The sequence below is a fragment of the Apus apus genome, chromosome 7 (assembly GCF_020740795.1).
Source record: "Apus apus isolate bApuApu2 chromosome 7, bApuApu2.pri.cur, whole genome shotgun sequence".
Lineage (NCBI taxonomy): Eukaryota > Metazoa > Chordata > Aves > Apodiformes > Apodidae > Apus > Apus apus.
Genome location: NC_067288.1, coordinates 11,782,149 through 11,791,226, shown reverse-complemented (window position 1 = coordinate 11,791,226; position 9,078 = coordinate 11,782,149).

The window sequence follows — 9,078 nt, the reverse complement described above, 5'->3', positions numbered from 1 at the left end:
GAAGGTCATGCAAAGAGCTCTGACAACACTCTTAATAGGCAAGTTAAGTGTTCCAATAGAACAGTCCTTTGGAACCGAAAGGGGATATAGGCACAACTCCTTTCTGAAGCTTGTATGAGCTAGTAATTTAAGGCTGGGCAGCATGTACCAAGCATGTCAAACCTCACTGCCTCCCAAGCACTGCCATTCCATTTTTCAACATCTCAGATGTTTCCTCTTGATATTACTCAGCATTTCACAAACAAATACTGTGTAACTGCTGCTGCAGGGTGATTTTAATCCCTGCAACAGATGTGGTGGTTTAAGCCATATGACAGGTCTGCGTTGTTAAGGAATCCATTTGTAGCAGAGGCTCAACATCTCAAGTGTGGGTGCTAAATGGGATCACCACTTTGCAGGGAATGCTCTAAAAGATACAGATGTAGCCTTTGTGGGCCCTGTGTCCAGGTAAACAAGCCCTGTTCCCTGCCACTAGAAGATATTAATAAACTCCAGAAGTGAGAATTTGAGTATGCAGTTGTTTTGAGCATAAACTGTCAAGAAAAAAAATAGTCCTAGCATGGTTTTACTCTTGACTTATCACTTAATTCTGACATTGACAAACGAGTCTTATAGTAATTATCCAATTTTAATTTTAAAATACAATCATAGGCAAACAGGGAAGTAATGGCTTCTGTTTACCACTACTCAGAATATTATCGAATAATTTGTTAGATCTGGTCTCCAACTGCATTAAAGCTGGGATAATGTTGCACTGTATTTTGCATGCAGACAACTTGGTTTCTTCCTGCTTAGTCAAGATATAAGTATGGTCAGGCTAAAATACAACTGGCCAATAATATGTGTGAGATTAAAGAAAGAAATAAATGTTAGTTTCAGTCAGAAGTCTGCTGTCGTAAATATTGTCTCTTAAAATGGGCTATACAGAATTTAAAAATATGTTCACCAAACCCTGTAATTTTGCAGAAAAGAAACTGATTTAAACCAATCATTTGTGACACATCACTCTGAGACACAACAGTATTTTGCAGCTAAATAAAAATCTGCCTTCGGTAATAAGCCAAAAGCAGTGAAGAGAGAACTGCTGGTAACTTGTTAGAGTTTTTAGATTTACTACTGGTTTCTGAACTGGGAATTAAAAATATCTTTTAAATTATTATTTCATCATTTGACTTAATTAGAAAATCATACATGAGTTATATCATAATTGATCTTAAATTATAAGCACTTGTTTATAAAATGTTCTAAAACTGATGAGCTGTGAAACTGTCTCTACGCTATAATTTCCAAAACACTGTGAAATAAACTGTTACTCTGAGTTAATTGCTCCAGACTCTACAGATTAAAAAAGCTGAGTGGTGCTAATACTTGTATAGGTTAGACTGCTGCCTCCTAATGTTCAGAACATTTGTCTCCTGTGGACATGAAAAAGTAGGAAATGGAAGAAAATTAATTTTAAAAGGTATTTGAAAGGCTAGGTTATATTGTGCTCAAGTAACATCAAATTATGCAAGGGATTAAGGATAGGCTTTTTGTGGCAGGAGAGTTTTGGGCTAGCTTGTGAAATTATTATTCCTCCTTTCCTCTTCTCTGAGGTAGCTCACCATGTACGGTCTCTGCAAATTACTCCAACAGCAGAGTTCAGAAAACACACAAGACTTAATAAGAAGGTAACCTTTATTCTCTGGTCTCAGTGAGATAGCTTACTTCACTGTTACAAATGTACACTTTGCTAGAAACCGGGCAGGTATCATCATGTATTGAATAGTGGCCATGTTACATTTGTGTTTGGTTGTTTTCATTTGAACCAGCTGAAATGAACTCTGCTGACAGCCAAGCACAACACCTGCAAGGAAAAGCGGAAAAGCACGGAATTGGAGAAACAATGTGAGCCCTCTGAACATATGTGAGAGGTGTGTTTATTAGAGATATCTGCCAGTAGGAAGTTTAGCTGAATTTAACTGGTTTTCTGGTTGCTGTAAAGCAATTGTCTTTGCAGAGACCTACTTGATTCAGGAAGAGATTGATTCTCCTTGGGTTGAGATGACTTGTGGTTTTTTTTCCTGTTTTCCATTTATATGTGAGCACAATCTCAGCTTCATTCTGATTGTCTTGTAGATAAGAGAATCACCTGTCTAATTTCTACAGCACATTGAATAGTGGTGTAGAACGAGTTCAGTGGACACCTGTCTTATTAGAAAGAGTAAATTCTTTTTACTGAGAGCTGTGCTGTCCTTTGAGCAAAAGTCTTTCTACACGAATACTGGGGAGGGGGGGAGAATCCTAAATACTAACAGAGCTACTTGTCATGAAGAAAGTGTTTAGGCAGGCTGAGAGATATAAGCAACTTCATTTGCCCCATTTTTACCAAAGATTAATTTTCTGATTTCCTTTAATTATATTATGATGAACTGGAGCACTGATACCAGATTAAGATTTATTCCTCACTGGCTGTAGTTCTTCAGGGTGAATTATGTGCTACTTCAGACAGCGAGTTTCAACACAGCAGCAACCCATTAATTTCAAAATACCTCCTGTCAGGTGCCCTGAAGCACTGATAGGTGCTAATAGCTCTGACCAGCCTCACCTGGGGTCTTCCAGCCCCACCCATGGGCCAGGAACACTATTTAAGCTCAGCCCTGGGACATAAGGCTCTTTTTGGGCAACACTATAGGAGTGTTGGTCTCTGTCTGTGGATTCTGCTGATGTGGACCCTGGCTTGTGCATAGGTTTCCTAGCTTGGTGGTGGAATTGTGCCTGCACTGTGGGTCTGCATGGCAATCTCTAGACTGTGTCTGATCCTGACCAGTAAATTGACCACCAAGCTTGGCCTCAGACCTGCTTCATCACCATAAATTTACCTGATGGATAAGGGTCATAGCTAAAGCCGGATGCTAGTTCTGGAGCTGCCCTGCTCTCCTTGCCAGGTACTGTGGGATGGCCCCTGCTGCAATTCCCAGCTCCCCTCTCTAGCTAACTTGGGCTCACAGCTTTCTGACTGTAGAACTAGTATCTCCTACTACTTAACTAGTTCTTATGCATATATAACCATTTCAGACCTCAGGAAAATAGTTCTTAATTTCTTTTTAATTCAGGAGCACAAAGAAACATTTAGCATGCATAAATAGCAAAAGACAGCTGCAGGATATTCATGATAAAGAAAATCTTACGCTTTGCCTGAGTTTTAAAACTGTAAACTTTTTACCAGTTAAATAGTTTTATAAATCCAATTGTTTTAAAGCTTATGTCAGTTTGGTAGCTGTATTTTATCTACGGTATTTCATTTCTTGTGTGGAAGCAAAAGGTTTCTTCTAGATTCTCCTACAACTAGTATCTAATTTGATTTTCAGAATAATTGTAACTATGACTCTGTATAGCTTAAACCCCTCACATATCCAAACATAAATCACTAGAGGCTGAAATATGCCTTTATCAATCTAGTCTCCTTGGTTTTAATACCTAGAGAAGTGTAAGAAAAAAAATTCCACTGTATGACTTTATAACTGTAGTGATAACTAAATTTTAGATAACTTTGCCTAAGTAAAGCATCCACAATGGAAGTATGGTTTGGCTATAAAATTGGAAGGTATTTGGGTGCAGGGCTTTATTTTTGTTTACTATAAATTTGTTGAAAGATGTTAATCTAGTCAGGAAAGATAATGCTATTTGTGGCTAAATAATCATACTTTTGTCTGTGTAAATATTTAGTGTTATTTTTACAGGTGTCCTTCTCTTTACCCATGTGACTTCCTGCCAGAATTCAGGGTTCTTCTGAATGGGGCTGGAACTAAAAACTAATTAGAGCTGAAAAAGTGGCTATGAGAAGATACCCTTTAGAAAATGCCAAGGGTCCTTGAGGACAATGAAGCAATGAAAATACTTCTGATTTATTTTTGTAGCTTCTGCCTGTCTGGTGAGGTTTAGCTGTCCTAGACTTGTAGCTAACATCAAAGGGAACCTTTAAAATGTTGGCACAGCGAAAAGGAAAGTTGAGCAATTTGCCAGGGGCTGCCCCATGAGCCTCTCTGAGGGCTGATGGGAATGCAAAGATAAATGAGAATGACATCAAGTGAAGCAGGCAAGCTATCTTTGCCCATGGCTGAGGTGGAGATAACTGGGTTGAATAAGATTTACTAGTATTTTCAAGGAGAGATTCAAGTTTAAGAAAGGGTCAGTGTGCAGAATATTAATACCACAGGAACAAATGCAAGTATTATTTGGGTTCAAGGCTTAGTTGAACTGACTAGTAAAGCATCTTTGTGTCAGGATAATTCCCTCTGTGTGGGTTTTTGAGTTATTGCTCTATAATAGTTTTATTTGTACAATGAGTATTTACATGTGTTCAATGTGTCTTGTCTTAGAATTTCTTAATTTGGCTCTGACTTCTGTCCAGAGGACCATTTATGTCCAAGCAGAGAGGAAATTTATCACTCATGAACATGTCTTTACTGAAGGTGTTTTTAGTCTGGATTATACAGGGTTTTTTTCAGGAATGATGTGTGTATAGTTGATTATTTCTTGAGGTCCATTTCTGACAATGTGATTATAGATACATTTGAAGTTAGAGCTACAGATACATTTTTTAAATTCAATTTTAAATTTTTTATAAATCCTTCTTTCTTATAAATCCTGCTGGCTTAGGTAATGTTCTATTTTGGTAAGTCATTTCACCCAGAACTGACCCTGATACAGCAAATTTGGCTAGGCACCCTGAGAGCAGCTCTGTGTTGTGCATGCATAAGGCAAGAGAAGTTTGGGCTTCCAAAGCTTCTGGAACTTAGCAGTTTGTTTCATACTGAATTCTTGTGGCTTGCACAGACAGATAACAATACAAGTGGCCAGAAGCAAACAAAGAAACCTCAGCCCTGCTACAGTCAATATTGCTTTTCAGTTAGTAGGGCTTCCTGTATTAAGTTCTTGGTATTGTTAATTGGCATCCCATGGTGTCTTATCCTTCTCCCAATCTTTGTGGGTTATATTATTCCCCCTACACATGATAGAAGCCACCTGAAAGCTGTTGCATTTGTTTATGCTGGAAATCCGAAATTTCTGTGATTCCTCCTTTGTTATCCCCTGAGCACTAGGTCTTTTTTTTTTTCTTTTTTTTTTCTTTTTTCATGCTTTCAGTGTGACTGAAATGATGGGATGCAAGACTGGCTGAGACAAATACAGGCAGATAGGGAGGTTTGTGGAAGGGTCCTTGAAATTCCACTGAGAGTGGTGGCTGTGGCTTTGCAAAGCAATCTCTTTGCAAGCACTACAAAACAATTTCTGCAGCAGCCCTGGCAGTTGCACCAGCACAACCACAGGTGGTTGAGGTGGGGGAGAAACTGTTACCCAGCTGTCCTCATCACGGTGTTTTATCTGAATTCATAAAAAAGCATCAAATAGCATTGGAGGATTTTTCAGCAAATGTTTGGCTTGGCAGAGCTACTGCAAACCAGTAGTGGTCACAGAATGTAGGATCATCAAGACAGTTTGCTAGAGATATGTGGTGTGTTGACCTTGTACTGCAACAAAATCCCACTCAGCTGCTCTCTCACTCCCCTCCTCAACAGGACAAGGTGAGAAGGTAGGGTGAAAAAGCTTGTAGGCTGAGATAAAGACCAAATCATTTACCAATTACCATAATGAGAAAACCGGTTTCAATTTGAGGAATATTTATTGCCAATTAAAGTAGATTTGGATGGTGAGAAATACAGGAAATTAAAGCAACACCCTGAGCGGTGAGTGTGGGATGGACAGTCAGTACATAACAGCTCCTTTTTGCTGCTCATTCCTCCTCATGTTTCTGCTCCTGTCTGGGCAGTTTCCTTCAGGGCATCTCCAGTGTGGGGTCCTCCATGGGCTGCTGAGGTAAACCTGCTCGGGTGCCTGAACTGCCTTCTCCTTCCTTCTTTCTCTGACCTTGGTGGTCACAGGGCTTTTTCTCACACTTTTTGCCTCACTACCAGGCAGTGTTTTGCCCTTTCTTACATGTTTTCCACAGAGGCACCACCATTTTTCACTGTGGGGCTGGTGGAACCCTCTGGAACCGGCTGTGCCCGGCACGGGGCAGCCCCGGCCTCTCCTCACAGAGGCCGCCCCTGCAGCCCCCCTGCCAGTGCCTGGGCACAGGTACTTGGTACAAGATGTTGGGGAACTCACCCCTCAGGAGGGAAATATCTTCATCAAAGGCCTGTTTTTTTTGTCAAGGAAGGCTCATGATGGGGCAGGTCTAGCACAGTCTGGGTTGTGGGTTTGTTGCCCTGGCCACCGTGGGTGAGAGCGTCGATTGTGGCCCTGTTATTCTGGGAGACTGACCATGTAGTCCATCACTTGTCTGAATGGCTTGTTGCCGATTTTGATCGTAGAAAGAAAACACACGAGTATCTGAGCTGCTGCAAAATAATTGTGTGTGTTGGGGGCTTGGGGAAGGATGGTTTTGGCCTGTGACAAGAATTAGGTAATGGAGGTCTGGGGAGGGTGGGGCCCTGTAAGCAGGTGCTGAAACAGGTTTGTCAAAACCATAGTGGCCAAGCACACTTGCTACAAGCACAGGAGCTGATTTTTATTACTGTTAATTTTTTTTTAATACTTTATGAAGTTATTAAAATATCAGAAATGTTTCATTAAAGTATTGGGGAAGAATATTTTTTTGAGTATTCCTATAACACCCTAAATGTTTTTATTACTTGTGCAAATTATATTTTTACGTTTGGCATGAGATCTAGTTTCTGCAACTTGTTCTGCATGAAAAGCTTGTGTGTTAGTTTATTAAACTTCTGACTTCAAATTTTAATATTTATATTGTAATAAAATATTGCTAAAGTTGCAAAGATAATGGGGAGGTAAACTGGTGAGTTCTTAACGGACATTTTAAATGAACTTCATCGACATATTTCAGTAAAAACAACTTACTCGTTTAGTGTTGTTTTACTTAAATTAATATTAAAATTCTATTTACATTTTCTCTTTCATGTTTCCATAGAACATCTGGGATAGCTAATGAAATGTCAGGGATGATATTACAAAGTGATCTGTCAATATTTCTTAATGTATTTCTGTGGGTTTTTTTCATGTTTGATAACTCCGGCCCCATTTTGGGAAGTTTATTTTTGTGGAACTTGTATCAAACATTTGTAGCTTTTCACAAGCACAGATATGCACCCATCCACTCTGTAGATGCAGGTATACGCATCTACACAAATGCACTAAAGTTATTAGTATTTGTTCCTTAGTTTTATTGAACAGAATTATTACAAATTTTGTGAAAGCTTTGGGATAAAAGTGCAAAAGTTTGAGTCCAATCGTCAACAGTCAAAATTATGGAAGTTGGAAATGAATAGTACAGGGGTTCACATTTAGTTAAACAGTTCAGGAATATGCTGGTGCTTGGGAAAAAGATGCATTTACCTTTGTTCCTGAAGTTGCTGCTATGTAACTGGCTTTAGCTGGTTCTCTGCAGAGAATGTAGGATGGCTGTGGCAGGAAGCACCAGAACGTAGCTTGAGGCACCAGAGCTGCCCTGAGCAGTGCCAGGGGCTGAGGCTTGCAGGAGGCAGAAACTCACTGGGGCCTGGCTGCTTCCAGTGTCAGGGGGCTGCAGGATGCTGCTCTTGGAGAACCAGAATCCCTCTGCCTGAAGCATGGTCTCAAGCCAAGTGGTCTTTTTGTTCCTGGGCTCTTTGTTTCTGTTCCTTTCCACTGAGTCCTGGCTGTGCAGTGAGCTGTTGAGCAGTCAGGCTGATTGCTGTGATGGGCTCATGCTGAGTCACTGCTGCCTTGGCAGGTCCAAGGACTCTCCCTTGCTGAGCTGTCTGGCTCTCAGGTTTGGGGCCATCTTCAGTCTTGTTTCTTCCCTCCCCCTCTATCCTTACTTTGCGGATCCCTCTTCTGGAAGGCAAAACATTGCATACAGGGTCCACAAAAGAACTGAAAAATAAGAATAAAAATAACTTGTAATTGAGCTACCATCCCTAAGGACTTTTCCTAGTGTTGAAACTGGATATTTTGGTTTTTAATATCTCCTCTTTTGCAGGTTGTATTTGAAATAAAATTTACTCCCTGTGTACCCCATGGTGTGCATGCATATGCTCACATGTGGCTTTTCAGGGGAGTCTGGCATTGAGATGGGTAGCAGGGCTTGTGGGGGGCTTGTTAAGTGGAACAACAAAGGTGGGAAGGACTCAGTAGTTTGCATTAAGAGGGTTGAAAATAGTGTATGTATTTTGAAGGATTTATTACTTGTTTGTTGTGGTTGTGTTCGCCCCCCTCCCCCCAAAGGAAGCTGGAAGGATGTCTGTTTAGATGTCAAAAAAGAGCACAAAAAGATACAGAATGAAATAATATGCCAGACTAGTTCCCCTGAGGTACAGAAAAGCATAGCTGTCTAGTCTAGAGCCAGTGTCAGGGCAGTTCTGCCTTCTAATGTTACCACCATTATAAAACACAATTTCTTAAAATTCCATTTTATATTTTTGACAAATATGATAAAATACAGTTCTGCTATACAGACCCTGACATGCTGATACCTCTCTGCTTTTGGAAATTCTCATGTGAATGCAAATCACTGCTGTATCGTGTTCTTGCAAAAGAATCTCTCCTGCCTGTTAATATGTTGTGCAATCTGAAATACCTGTTAAAAAGCTATGAAATACATTTGTTAAAATGCTGGAATTAAGTGCTATAGCCCATGCTTCATCCCATGGTAGGGCACAATGTTATGAAGTGCTCCTCTCCCTTTTTCCTTGCCCAATGTGCAGTGGAACTTACCTCAACAAAATGCACATGACAAAATGTTTCCTTGAGTTTAGACTGCCTCTGGCTCTTGTGTTCATCTGAGAACCAGACAAGCAGTTGAGATCTTCCTCCCCACCTTCCATCAATGTGGGAGTCTCTGTGTCCTCAGGGACCTATATACCGTGCCTCTCAGCTGGGGGAGGATTCTGACTGTAACATTGACATGTAGCTTCATTGCTGCAAGAAGCCTGTCATGATTTGTTCTTGGCTGTCTTGCAAGTGTCCTTTGGTTCTTCGATCTGCAAGACCTTTCAGCGACCAGTAGCAAGTACTAGTGAGCAGTAGTTTGGTACATGT